This window comes from Nothobranchius furzeri, chromosome 13 (assembly GCF_043380555.1).
Source record: "Nothobranchius furzeri strain GRZ-AD chromosome 13, NfurGRZ-RIMD1, whole genome shotgun sequence".
Classification (NCBI taxonomy): domain Eukaryota; kingdom Metazoa; phylum Chordata; class Actinopteri; order Cyprinodontiformes; family Nothobranchiidae; genus Nothobranchius; species Nothobranchius furzeri.
In genome coordinates this window covers 36,951,006-36,966,157 of record NC_091753.1, presented here as the reverse complement: position 1 = coordinate 36,966,157, position 15,152 = coordinate 36,951,006, and the positions used below count along the sequence as shown (strand labels likewise).

General features: G+C 45.6%; 1 long non-coding RNA gene across 1 annotated transcript; it reads right to left on the bottom strand.

Annotated features, from left to right (window-relative positions):
- Positions 1-12,543: 12,543 nt before the first annotated feature.
- On the bottom strand, positions 12,544-13,289 carry LOC129163828 (uncharacterized). Its single transcript, XR_008563616.2, has 3 exons — positions 13,154-13,289; positions 12,877-12,970; positions 12,544-12,755 (listed from the first exon to the last, which is right to left on the bottom strand). It is a non-coding gene; the product is annotated as an uncharacterized lncRNA (long non-coding RNA).
- Between the last annotated feature and the right edge of the window lie 1,863 nt (positions 13,290-15,152).

Genomic DNA, 15,152 nt, shown 5'->3' with positions numbered 1-15,152 from the left:
CCGCTTCCATCAGACTTCTAAAATTTCCTACAAAAATCTGCATGTAGTGTTCCACAGCGTGCAACCCTGGGCTCACTTTTTATATTTAGAATATCCTCTATTTCCATCAGCTTCTATGCAAAATTACACACATTGGTCTACCTGACTAATAAACTCTCATATTTTCCCCTGTTCACCCAGTTGACTGTTTAGTACTTAATAAGCACTGGTTTGTTCACAGTATCTGTAGAATTGAGTGCGTTCCAGATGTATTACGCTTTTATAAGGTGAAAAAAATCTAATTAGGCTGACTCCAAACGGTAATCAGTTTTATTGTCCCAGTTTGCTGTAACATCTCAATATAACAATCATAACAATACATTGTTATCAAAATGATATTTATTCTTGTATGAGTAATGGCATGCTAACTCCTGTAAACATATAGGCACAGTCATTTGTCAGATGTTTGTTTTGCTGTTATGAAACAAGGGCTGTGGTGCCGTTGGGATCTGCTACCTGTCTGCAAGTTTAGGATCCATGTTTTTGATCGTGTGACACACACAAAATTGCCAAAAGGGAAATAAACCAGTGAGTATCTGATGATTCCAAAATGTTTTTATGGTTTCTGAATTCTGATTGATTTTTAAATAGTCTTGAAAATAAAAGTCGGTTCAATTTCAAGTCAACGCATATAAAGTAAAGAACAGACATCAAATGAATAGTGTAACTGCGGAAGACTAAAATTATTCTTTTAATTGATACAAGCATTGTCAGATTCAGCGTTAGGCTTGAGTAGATGAATAGATATAGTGGCAGTTTTCTATTCCAACACAAGCCAGTCCAGAGATCAGTAAAACTGGCCCAAAGTGTGAAGAGAAACACTGACAGCTCAATTTCAGTCGTTTATGGACTATAAAAAAGAACTTGGTAAATTTGTAAAACAAACAAACAAGAAAAAATAGACAACATCTGCCTGCTGTTTTGAACAGACTGTTAAGAAAAAAACTTGTGAAATATCATTAAATATTGATTTGTCTGTTTGTTTAAGCCTCAATCAAATGTGTTACCCAAATGATTAGCAAAAAGAAGTATTTTTTAGTTATATAGTTTTTCACCTTTAGATAACATAGAAAGTGATTTAAATACACCATGTTATAGCTTCTAGACCCAAAAACTTAATAGTGTTTAATCAGTGAGTGCACCTCTTCAGTGTTCTTGAAGTTTTCTTTTTAAAGATGTTGTTAAAATCATGAAAAAAAATCTATAAATATCTCTTTAGTCTATGGACTGCTTTATCATTACTTTGTGAAATGTGCCAGTTTTCAAAGAAGAGCTTCTGTTTCATTAAGCCCGTGTCTCTGTGTATATAAATGAGGTATTTTCTTTTGCCATTTTGTTCAACATCACACCTGAAAACTCTCTCTCTCTCTCTCTCTCTCTCTCTCTCTCTCTCTCTCTCTCTCTCTCTCTCTCTCTCTCTCTCTCTCTCTCTCCAGGCACAATGTATTCCCTGGCTAACCAATTTACATAAACTGATATCTTAGTGTTAATTTAACTTCAGCCGCATCTAAATCTAACCATAAAAACAATTTGTAACAAAAATAGCCAAAATTCTAATTTATTTCAAATCCAAGAACTAGATGTATTTGAGATGCAGTGCCTTGCAAACATTTTCATTCCCCTTAAACTTGTGTACATAATTCATCATTCGTGGTTTTTAAAATATTAATCAAATAAAAAATCTGAAAGTATTGCATTCATTTGTATTCAAACCCTAACATCAATTCTTTGTAGACCCATCTTTCGCTGCAATCACAGCTGCACTACTTTTGGGCGTACGTCTCCACCTGCTTTGCACATCTAGAATGACATTTTTGCCTTTTCTTTGCTGCAAAATCACTCAAGCTCATCCAGATTGGATGTAGAGAATCTGTGAACAGCTAGTCTTGCCACAGATGCTGGGATTTAGGTCTGGAATTAGACTGGTCCATTCTAACATAAATTAGTTTATCTAAACCATTCTATTGCACCTGATCATTGTCCTTTTGGTAGATGAATCTCTTCAGTCTCAAGCCCTTTGCTGCCTCCACTACTTTATGTTCCAGAACTTCCCAGCTTTCCTGACCTTGCTAAAAGAAAAGTGTCAGGGTGCGCTGGTGAGTGGAGCGGAGGTGAGGATCCAAATGCAGGGGAGAAAGCAGGCAGGCAGACAAACTGGACAACTGAAAGGGTTTTAATGATTCACGCACGCAGGACATGGAAACAATGAAGCAACAAGAGACAAAGGACTGGAGGGGTTTAAATACAGGAGGGCTGGGAGCTTGGGTGATTGGGAAACAAGAGGCAGGTGGGAGCAATCAACAGGGACACAGGCTGAACCAAATGGAGAGACAGGACAGGGTGTGACAGTACCCCCCCCCTCAAAGGGCGGCTTCCAGAAGCCCACAGGAACACAGAACAGGGCCGGAGGAGGGGAACCCGGATGGAGGGCCGAGAGGGACAGAGGGCCCGATGATCAGGAGGCAATGACGACGACGGGCTCTTGGGGGCCTGCGCCTGGGGCAGAGGAGGAGGCAACGACGGGCTCTTGGGGGCCTGCGCCTGGGGCAGAGGAGGAGGCGACGACGGGCTCTTGGGGGCCTGCGCCTGGGGCAGAGGAGGAGGCGACGACGGGCTCTTGGGGGCCTGCGCCTGGGGCAGAGGAGGAGGCGACGACGGGCTCTTGGGGGCCTGCGCCTGGGGTAGAGGAGGAGGCGACGACGGGCTCCTGGGGGCCGGCGTCTATGGCAGAGGAGCTCTGTAGACTGGGCCGGGGACAAAGCCCCTTGGACGGGCTGGACCGGAGACTCGTAGAAGAGCTGGACCGGATACGGTATGACCTCCAGAACCACCGTTGGCACTGGAGACGGTGGAGACGTCGGACTAGAGGGAGCGCCGACCTCTGGACAGGAGAGAGCGCCGACCTCTGGACAGGAGAGAGCGCCGACCTCTGGACAGGAGAGAGCGCCGACCTCTGGACAGGAGAGAGCGCCGACCTCTGGACAGGAGAGAGCGCCGACCTCTGGACAGGAGACAGCGCCGACCTCTGGACAGGAGACAGCGCCGACCTCTGGACAGGAGACAGCGCCGACCTCTGGACAGGAGAGAGCGCCGACCTCTGGACAGGAGAGAGCGCCGACCTCTGGACAGGAGAAAGCGCCGACCTCTGGACAGGAGAGAGCGCCGACCTCTGGACAGGAGAGAGCGCCGACCTCTGGACAGGAGAGAGCGCCGACCTCTGGACAGGAGAGAGCGCCGACCTCTGGACAGGAGAGAGCGCCGACCTCTGGACAGGAGAGAGCGTCGACCTCTGGACTGGAAAGAGCATCCTCAGACGAGGCAACTTCAGACGAGCCGACTTCGGAGGAGGAGGTGACGTTATCGGACGAGCCGACTGCAGAGGCGATGTCATCGGACGAGCCGACTGCAGAGCAGGCGACTTCAGAGGCGACGTCGTCAGACGAGCCGACTTCAGAGGCGGCGACTTCAGAGGCGACGTCGTCAGACGAGACGACTTCAGAGGCGGCGACTTCAGAGGCGACGTCGTCAGACGAGACGACTTCAGAGGCGGCGACTTCAGAGGCGACGTCGTCAGACGAGACGACTTCAGAGGCGGCGACTTCAGAGGCGACGTCGTCAGACGAGACGTCGTCAGACGAGCAGACTTGGGAGGCGGCGACGTCGTCGGACGAGCAGACTTGGGAGGCGGCGACGTCGTCGGACGAGCAGACTTGGGAGGCGGCGACGTCGTCGGACGAGCAGACTTCAGAGGAGACGTCATCAGGGGCGTCGACTTCTGGACAGGAATGGGCGTCGACTTCTGGACAGGAACGGGCGTCGACTTCTGGACAGGAACGGGCGTCGACTTCTGGACAGGCACGGGCGTCGACTTCTGGACAGGAACGGGCGTCGACTTCTGGACAGGCACGGGCGTCGACTTCTGGACAGGCACGGGCGTCGACTTCTGGACAGGCACGGGCGTCGACTTCTGGACAGGAACGGGCGTCGACTTCTGGACAGGAACGGGCGTCGACTTCAGGACAGGAACGGGCGTCGACTTCAGGACAGGAACGGGCGTCGACTTCAGGACAGGAACGGGCGTCGACTTCAGGACAGGAACGAGCGTCGACTTCCATCGACTTCAGGTCCGGGGGCGTCGGCTTTGGGTCCGGAGGCGTCGACTTCTGGTCCGGAACCAGAACCATCTGCTTCGGGGTCAGAACCGTCTGCTTCTGGGCCGGAACCGGAACTGTCTGCTTCGACGCCCGAACCTTCGGCTTCTGGGCCGGAACCGGAACCGTCTGCTTCGGGGCCCGAACCTTCTGCTTTTGGGCCGGGACCGCCTGCTTCCGGACCGGTATCATCAGTTTCTGGGCTGGAGGCAGAGCTGCTGCAGGAGGAGCTGCCTGGCCAGGCTGGACCAGATGCGGTGCGACCTCCGGGACCACCGCTGGAACTGGATGCGGAGCGTCCACCGGGGCCACTGCTGGAGCTGGCTGCGACAGAGCAGGTGGTGCTGAGAACTGTGAAAGCAGGGAGGACAGACCGTCCAGCTGACGCTCCTTAAGGCTGAGGGTCCAATGGAGCTGGGCCAGCTTAGCCCGGAGATCGGCGAGCTCCGCTGGGTGAACACCATGCTCGCTCGTCTGGTCCTGAGATGAGGAGGATAGAGCGTCCAGGCGGGATTCCTGGAAGCTGATGAGCTGGCGGAACCGGCCAAGCTCCGCCTGGAGACTGACGAGCTCAGTCAGCTGGGCTGCGGCCAATGCTCCTCCCTCAGCAGATGACGGAGGCGCCGATTGGGTCGGAGGTCTGGCCGGGGGCTTGTCCAAACTGCTGCGCAGAGCAGGGGCAGCGGCGGGCACACAACTCCATCCCGGTACACAGGACTGCGGGGCAGCCCGGCGTCTCTCCCCACGCCGTGGACCAACGCCGGGGGAGCACACAGCCAGACGGGTGCCCACGTAACTGGAGTGATCCGAACGCGTCTCGCGATCCGGTCTCTCATCAGGCGCTGGGAGGGTGGAGAGGAAGGCCGAGGGTGCACGCTGACGCCGTCGTCCGCGGCGAGGCGGAGCTGGAGCTGGAGCTGGAGAAGCTGGGTGGTGGCTTGGAGCGAGCCACTGGAGCAGGTACTCCCTCGGGAGAATCTCCCCGCTGGGTCCTTCAACTGGGGGTTGCTTCATTCTGTCAGGGTGCGCTGGTGAGTGGAGCGGAGGTGAGGATCCAAATGCAGGGGAGAAAGCAGGCAGGCAGACAAACTGGACAACTGAAAGGGTTTTAATGATTCACGCACGCAGGACATGGAAACAATGAAGCAACAAGAGACAAAGGACTGGAGGGGTTTAAATACAGGAGGGCTGGGAGCTTGGGTAATTGGGAAACAAGAGGCAGGTGGGAGCAATCAACAGGGACACAGGCTGAACCAAATGGAGAGACAGGACAGGGTGTGACAAAAAGCATCCCCACAGCATGATGTTGCCACCACCATGTTTCACAGTGGGGATGAGCAGCATTTCTTTTCTGCCACACATAAGGAAATAGTTCATGTTTGGTCTGTTTGGATCAGAACACCTGCACCCACACATGTCCTGTGTCCCTTGCATGACTCCTTGCAAATTGCTCTTTTTGTGTTTTTCTGTCGACAATGGCTTTCTTATTGCCACTCTTCCATTTAGGGCAGGTTTGTGGTGTACATGACTTACATTTGTCCTGTGGGCAGAATGTTCCATCAGAGCTTTGGATTGCTGCCACCACGACAGGCACCAACGATCCTGAGACCACAGCTCCGGTCGGCCGCCTCAACAATGGAGGCACGGAACAGGGTCTATTCAGACTCAGTGTCCCCCGCTTCCCCTGGAACATTTTGGAAGTTCTGTCGGAGATGGGAATTGAAGCACCTTCTGACAGAAGACTCTGCCAGACATTCCCAGCAGACACTTGCAATACGTTTTGGCCTGCCTGGTCTGACCGGCATCCTCCCCCACCACCTGAGCCTACTCACCACCAGGTAGTGGTCAGTTGACAGCTCCGCCCCTCTCTTAACCTGAGTGTCCAAGACATGCGGCCGCAGGTCAGATGAAACAACAACAAAGTCGATCATCGAGCTGCGACCTAAGGTATCCTTGTGCCAAGAGCACATATGGACACCTTTATGTCTGAACATGGTGTTCATGGTTTCCATTTATATAATTCATCATAAGAGGTCTTTGGGCTGCTCTTTGTCTGATCCCTCACCTAGGACCTGTTTGCCATGGGTGACCCTACCAGAGGCATAAAGCCTCAGGCAACTTAGCTCCTAGGATCATTGGGGCACTCAAACCTCTCTACCACAGTAAGGTGGCAGCCCAGGGAGAGGCACATCACAGCACATCCTCTTTATTATAAAGGATTTTGGATGTTTTACACTGTTTTTGTGTTTGACTTCCCATCTGACCCGATCTCATCTGCGGAATTTGACATGTTTGGGAAGTGTTGAGTGTCAAAATAGACTCTGAGGGTAATGATTGCATGTCCTTTTTTCTGGGGCACGTGCATAATTTTAGCTGCTGGTGGAAAGGAACTCATCCACTATAATGGCGGCTAATTGGCACGTAGTACGTTTTGCGGTCATTTCACAATTCTTTCATGTGCAGTACAAGGAAGGGGTTAGTCTAAAACATTTAGAGCATTAATAAATACCATTAATCATCCTAAAATTAACTTCTTTTGTTTGAAAATACATAGCTTCAGAAAAAGCACTTGAGCACTTGACCTTCTTCTCAAAATTCCTATGCAGCAATGGATTGTGGGTAAAACCCTTCACCCAATTTTGCATCGATGCAGACTTGGGCCAACTGCAGATCAAGGGTGTAAAAGGGGCGTGGTCAACTTCTGCACTTGAGGATCAGGACACCCAATGCACTTGCACTCCTGGACTGGAACATGCAGTTTAAGGGTGCAAGGGTGGACGTGCGAGTAATGGGATTGGGCCTAAATGTTTATTGACCAATTCTGATAGGGTTGCTATCCTGTTGCATCATGGACCTTGTAGTTTTGTCACACCATAAATAAGCCCAAAACAAAAATAATTCTAAAATAAAATGAAGGAGTGTTTTGTTGTTTGATCTCCAAACAAGCAGATTACCAAAACTTCTTTGGGCCACTCCAATAATGAGCTCAAAGAAAAAAGTGGACAATCACATCTCCTACATTCATGGACAACAGCAATTGTTTCCCTGAGATTATTGCTGATCTTATTGGTCTCATCGGAGGATCGCTTCTGGCACTTTAAACCTCATAATCAGAAAAGTAATGAAGTGATAAAGTATTAATGCATACACCACAATGGCACAACAAGCAAGAGACAATCACAAAAATTTTATAATGAAAAACAAAACTCTCCAATCCTTCAGAGGGAAAAATATGTTGTTTGTTTTTGTTTCAAACTGATATGCTCGCGTATGCACACACACACACACACACACACACACACACACACACACACACACACACACACACACACACACACACACACACACACACACACACACACACACACACACACACACACACACGCTCGCGCTCAGAGAGATAAAGAGAATCATCTGAGTAACATTTGTATGAACCATCTATCCCACTGAGGCCTAGTTGTGTTAATTTCCATAAAACCGACACCATTTCCAAAAATCCACCCTCCACTCTGCCACTTTACACCATCACATGACGACTGAAAGCTTATGGTTCTAAAATGCAGACCTCATTTAATTTGTAGTTTGAGCTCACTAGTTTTCCTGCACTCATGTAATTTGTATCAGACATCATAAGATAAATATGAGGCTAAAAAGCTGTTAGACACCGAGATAAAAACGGAGAAAGCAGCGCTACTTTCGCGAGATGGTACTCACACTATTTCAACCCATCATTTGTTAAGCCTAATGCTTCAGCTTCTTCTCTTTTCTCTTCATCATCTCCATTTTTCTCTGCTAGTTTCTTCTTGCATTCCATTGCCTTGACTGTGCCCCAGTGGAAGAATTTCCTTTCATATAAAAAATAAATAAAATCTGTCTCTAATTGTCACTGTTGACCACACAAATGCTCTAACATTACTGTCATGTTAATTTTCTGTCAAGAACATGAGAAAGTCTGGTCAAATGCACTACAACACTCCTCGGATCAAAGACATGATGGACCAGTCAGAAGATTTGGTCAGATCTTTTACTAATTGTGGTCTAACTCAGGTCATGTATATATTGTGGACACACTCATACTTCATTTCCAAGCAAGCAGTCTAAGATTTCTTAAAAAGTAAGTCCCCCTCTACCAGAGTCTAACTCAACTCCCATTTCCTGTTTGAAAAATGCGCCACAAGGAGGTGTTTGCTGTCAGACCGAGAGGGTGGAGTCGCTAACAAATACACACACTCAGGCTCACAGCAACACTGACATCATATGGTACCAGCTAACGTCATACGGTATCTCTTAGCCAATAGCAATGGCAGATTTAAATTCAAATGCAGTACAAAGTTTTACCTGAAGCACTGCACTACTGAAAGTTTTAGGCAGATTATTTAAATTTTAACTAAGATGTTCTAAAGTGCCAAATTATTGACTAGATGTTTCTACAGCACGATTAGACAACCATTTCTATAGTTATCAGCAAAAAAGTGGATTTGGGGGTGACTTGCTCTTTGAGTGATTTTGAGCAAAAGCACTTCCTGCTTTCCAAAGGTCTTTTGCATCGATTCTGTGAATATTAGTAGTTTTGTTACTTACCGTAAATCCTCTAATATTAGTCTGTATTTAATTAACTGCCAGGTATCATATTTTGGCCGGTGTCGTAGTCGGCGGAGGTGAATAATGGCCGGTTTTTCATTGTGGCCGGGTGGAATGTGGTAACAAACAAGTACGGGGGGTGGTTGTGTCATCCGTCTCACTTTTGATTTGCCAGTGATAGACCGCGAGGATAACTTTAACCTTGCGGAGATGAAGAGGAGGCGAAAATTTGATATCAAGTTCAAAGAGAACGTGCTGATTATGCTGCAGAACACTCTGGGGAGCAGTAGCATGGGTTGTATGAACTAGTCACCAGTCGACTTCACCGCTCTATAGTGACTTTTTATGCCTGTCATCAACTAGTCGCTGTCACGTGATAATGGCCGGCAAGATGCAGTCCTCAGAAAAGACAGCAGCCTGCTGTCTGCAGGTGACAAGCTCCTGAGCGTCGGGAGGCAACGCGCTGTGCCAGAGCGTCGGTACTGACACCCGTCGTAAAACGGACATTTAACCAAATTGTGACGTTTACCCTCTTGCAATTTAACATTCCCCTCACCCCCATCCTAACCTTAACCAGCTTGCGCATGCAAAGCTCTGATTGTTGACGCGCTCCAGACATCTGCGTCCTGAGCACGGCCACAGTAACATTATCAAATCAGGTGTCGCCACCTCAAAACTAATTTAACATGCGATCGTTCATGTCGGCTCATTTCCTTTTATGCTTTCTGTCTTTTATTCTTTATTTGTGCCTGATGCGTTTTGCTGCTGTGGATCGGGGCGCATCACCTCTTTTGTCCTCGGTGACACACCGATCACTGATGTGGCCGGCGAGCACTCCGCTGTTTTTGCGGTCGGTAGATCTTTTAGAACTGTAGTTCAAAGGTAACTCATAAGGTGAATATATATGAAGCCAGGTAGGAGTTTTTCTTTAGGACTGAGAGGAGATGCAGGAAGATAATAAACAGAGAGAACAGAAAAATAGACTAAAAAAAACAAGTTAGTTTTTGTACCTGGTGGTTGCAACAAACAGACACCATTGAAGGTAATCAGAAGTGAGGAAGAGAAAATGAAATAATTATCTTAATGTTTAGAGCAGCAGGAACTCTGAGAGGCTGCAGGCGCATCAGTGAGTTTGCGGCCGCTGTGCGGGGGGGGGGGGGGGGGGGGGGGGGGCTGAAGCAGAAACTACCGTTGTTAAAAGAAATGTGTTTAACTTTGAAAATGTGGCCGCAATTTTAATTGTCAAAAACTCCAGCGAACCATTAGTTCATTTTGCTCAAATAGAAATTGAGGCCTGCCTCTAATTCTGGTCCTCCGTCCAATAAAGGCCTGGAGCTTGATGAGCGTGAGTCAAATACTGGCCCGGGCCTCTATTAGAGGATTTACAGTATTTCCAGATTCATCTGTGTGGTTAATGAATAAAAAAGGTCGATCAATGTTGTGTTACTTTATAAGAGACAAGAAAAGGAATGTATGTTTTGAAGTACACCATTGAACTCAACCTATGTTGATTTTTGTTAAGACCTTTTATAAATATGGAAAGAGGACAAGTGAACAACAGATAAAGTGTAGTGGGCTTAACTTTGATGTCATAACTTATTTTATTATGCCTAGTTGTCCACTTAGTACTCGTTCGTCTATTCATATGTCGCATTGACAATCTACATACTAGGATTTAATGCTGTTTACCATCAGCTTTGTTAGATCCTGAGAAAGATCAAACAATATTAGCATATGAAGCTTATATCATGTATAAATATCCAGGATATTTATACAATGGATAGAAGTTAATACTTCAACCTGCTTGGTCTATATTTAATCCAAAGATTAATATTTAATTTAAGAGATTTAAATTAATAGCAAAAGTTTATTTATTACCAGAAGACTTAATGGAATCTTTGCTTGTTCAATAACCAAATATACATCATTCTGTGTTTCATTTCAAAGAAGAGTCAGGTTTAAAAAGTTAAGAATTTATTACTAACAATTTAAAGATGACAATTTAAAAATGACATTTATAAGTGACAATTTATAACAGCTTTGATATTAAAACTTGGTGTTAAAAACAACCTGTGTCTGGGTGAAAACTAAATAGAAATGTGTGCGTTTGGATGCGTGGATGGAATCTCAGAAGGTTCCTATCAGAGAGAGAAACGCGTTCTGGGTTAAAGAGTTGTTTTGCAGCTAACTAAGTTGTTTCTTAGAGAGAACAGCATTGGACGCTATCTGTCGGAAGTGTCTATCTCAACCAGTTAGGAGACCCCCTGTTGGATCCGAGATGTCAGGAGGAGATGATGACCTCCGAGCACGAGGTGGGTAGAGGAACCTTGGTGCGACCAAATCGGTCCTGAGATGTCTCTGGGTCACAACGACTGATGGAACTGGTTGCATCTCAAAAAATCAATAACTCTGAAGGAGTTTTGCGTCAGCTGGTGCAGGTGGCATTTATTCAGAGCGATTCTATCGGCGTGCCAGAACAGCTTAGTGAGGCTTCGGGCAGCCGACCCTTGTCCTCTGGGACTCTCGTGCCACAGAGAGTCTTTGGTTGGTTCAGAACTGAACTTGAACTGAGGAGTTTTTGGTTTTAACAAAACCTCAGAACACGCCCTCTCAGAGACAGAAAGCTTTGGCTATGGAGCAAAGACATGTGAGGTGCAGTTACCTTTACCCTGATTCAGTCCCCTGCATGGTGTGTACACGTGTACATGACCTTCTGGTTACTGATCAAACATTACTGATTATCATAAATAATTGTTATTATTAACCAAAGAATAATAAGTCATTTCAGTAATTAAATACATTTATAATGAACCATGATGATTATTTATGATGATTATTTATGAACCTTGTAATACACAGTGAAAAGAGTTTATAAAAAATGAATATTTTAAATCTTGAAGTGTCCTTCGTCTTGGGACGGAACAGCAGAAAGATAAAAGGCAGTCAGATTAAAGATGGTTTTAGCAGACTTTACGTCTCCTGTGATGGATAATCTGTGGACAGAAGTACAGCTTGACCCAGCTCAACCTAGCTGGGGAAGTGTGACCTTTGGGTCACAAATGAGGCCATTCATGTCGCTACACATATAGGCTGTGTCTCAATTCAGGGTCTGCATCCTTCGAAGGACCCAGCCCACCCGGCCGACGTGGGCTGCGTCCTCCGTCGGCCGGGTAGACCGGATGTTAACGGCTGTGAATTTGGACAGGCCTAGCCTTCATGAACTCCCTCGGCGAACGTTCCGTCGCCTAGCAACCGTGGAACCGCTGGGCAGAAGGCAGAAGGAACCTTAAACGATGGAGCTCGACGTTTTATTTAGCTTTTTAACCCCCAGAAACCCAAATTTAGAAAACAACTGCAAAATATTTTTTAACCTTTCACATGTTGTTCTAGGAGGCCAGATAAACGGGCCTATTTACACATTTTAACAGCCAATAGTGTTGCAGAACTGAATAGGACCTATTAGCAATGTAAATGTGGTTTTAAAAAGAAAAAAAATGGGGAAGGTTTATTTTTGTAGACTTAAATCTGATGTTGTAATACTACAACCGTGGGTCTCTGGGGGTTAATCATTTCCTTGACTGTTGGAGAGCTAATTCAGAGAAAATACTTTAGACTAGCTGAGCCTGAGCAAAGATGTGATAATAGTTTTTAATACTTTCTAAGGGTCTTACTTTGACCAAAACCGATTGATCACCTTTTAAGACTTTTCAAGACCCAGCGGATACCCTCTAGTAAACAATTCTCATTTGTAAACAAAAATAAAATTCAAGAGTTTAATGCAGAACTGATTTTATTTAGATATTTCTTTTACATGTACATGTTTAATCTTCATTAACCATTTTTTTCTAGCAAAGTAAAAAGCTGTCAAAGTTCTTCCTTCTCTCCTGTGCTCTCTGCTGCTCTGCAGCCTCATATCCTCCCTGATCAGCTCCAGAAGCTCATCGCTGGCACCTTCCCCTGGATGCCCATTTTCTCCAGAATAGTCTTAACAAACATGTAAGAAAAGAAACAGGAAGAGAAAAGAGGACAACGGGTTATTCCTTTCATGTTTTCGCAGAAAAAAATATACTCAAACGAGTTTTTAAAATATGAGATGTTATTGTACCTCCATGCCACAGCCGCCGAATACTTTGCTCCGGTGATCATGTGGTCCATCTCCGCCCTAAGCTTAATAAATTCCCTGGTTTTCTCTTTTGGTCCTAAAATACAAACTTCTATTAAAATCAGGGGGAAACGTAGTGGGAGAAGTACGACACCGAGCGCGGCCGAACATACGAGCCGAGACCGCAATACAAGCACTTTTACTGTAACATTTCTAACTAAAATAACGTTCATGTATCACAAAAAGTCCTTAAACTGACAGTTTTCAAGTTTATACTTACATTTATAAGCGCAATCCTCTCCGACAGCTCCCGCTTCACTGTCCGCCATTGTTTTTAAGTTTTTCTGCCGGCCGGCCCGCAAGGCATCTTGGGAAATGCTACCTATTGAAGGATACACCCGACCCATCCTTCATTCAGGCGAAAAGAAGGCCGCATTCGTCGACCGCATTTGAAGGAGTCTTCGAATTGGGACAGGCCGAGTCGCGGCGCTGTGACGTAACCGGCCGACGAATCCGGCCGAGGTAGGATGCAGACCCTGAATTGAGACACAGCCATAAAACATTTTATGCTTATCAGTCCATTGATCTAGTGGAATGTAAATGGTAAATGGTATTGGGTTAGGGTTGCCCGTATTTGTACAGTGCCTTCTTAGGGTTCTACAACACCCCAAGGCACTTCACAACGCAATCAGTCATTCACCCAGTGACACACACAATGCTATTGGAGATGAGCTTTGATGTAGCCACAGCTGCCCTGGGATGCACTGACAGAGGTGAGGCCTGCCTAACACTGACTACACCAATTCCTACGACCACCACCAGCAGGCAAGGCGGTCCTGCCCAAGGACACAACATCAGCATTCTCTGGTCAAACTGGCATTGAACCTGCAACCTTCCAATTACTGGACAACCCGCTCTATCTCCTGAGCTACTGCTGTCCCAGTAATAGAAGAAGAAACTATTTTTATATAGCGCCTCTCAAGATTAAAATCATGAGTAATGTATCATAAACACAAGTTTCTATTTGTTACTTGTTATGTAAAACATAGACTACATTATCCCATCTGTTTGAATAATGAACCGATATAGTAACACAGACTCCGCTACTCATCTAGTTACAGTGAACATGCACACATTTTAACACCTTACAACCAAAAACTTAAACTTTTTACTTAGAGCTTTTCTGTCAGGGACCAACACTAAGTGGCACATGAATGTGAACAGACTTTTGCAATGCTCTGTAAATGTGGTGTGAAAGCAAAAGGAACCGCTGTAAACAATATGGTGGAGGCGAGATGAAAAGGAATGTGTTAATAGTCTATCCTAAGAACACTGGAATCTATCCATGAGCATGTTCTTACATTTAGCAATGGAAGCTGAGATAAAAGAAAAGGAGTTAAATGTTGTTACTGGCATCCTTTGAATGCAGCAAACTGGTCTGCATGCGGTCCCAGTAAACCCAGACAGGCAGGGAGGAAGCTGGTTAGCCCAGAGAGATTGTGTCTTAGGCAGATACCCCAAATAAAAGAAAACAGAGAAGTTAAAGGCCTTCTTACCAGACTGCATTAGGTTATTTTCTGAGTGCAAACCCCAAGTATAAAATTATTGAACCTACCAAAGAAATTAACAAGACAGTTCCCTTTTTGGCTGCAAGACTGCCATAAAGGCTTGTTGTCTGTGGAACAAAAACCAAGGTTTCCAAAAACGTGCCGTCTGTTTTTAAAAATGTGTGTGTGTGTGGGTGTGGGTGGGTGGGTGGGGGGGTTGGGGGGGGGGGGGGGGGTTGGGACAACAACCAAGGCCTTCAAGTAAAACAACTTGCAACTTTTTCATATTTTGAAATCTTTTTTTGAGCCAAGTAGTATTCACCATCGTCAGAAGTGGATACCTCCCTGGAGGGCTTAAGTCCAACCAGCCATTCCTCCCCATCCCCACACATTTTTCTCCTCCTGCTCCCTCACATCCAGTGTTGGGAAAGTTACTTTTAAAAAGTAATTAGTTATAGTTAATCATTACTATGTGAAAAAGTAACAGTTACTTACAGAGTTATGAGATTATAAAAGTAACTTATTACAAAGAAAAATAACTACTTACTTACTTTGTTTCATTAAAGAATGCAAGAAAAATTGATTAATTAAACTTACTTAATTTACTATAAATTGCTACAGTAGTGAAATATAAATGACTAATAACTGGGACATAATAAAATGTAAGTCCAAATGTTTTTATGAACCTGAATTATTTAAATAAATAAGAACCTAACAGGAGGAACTACTAAC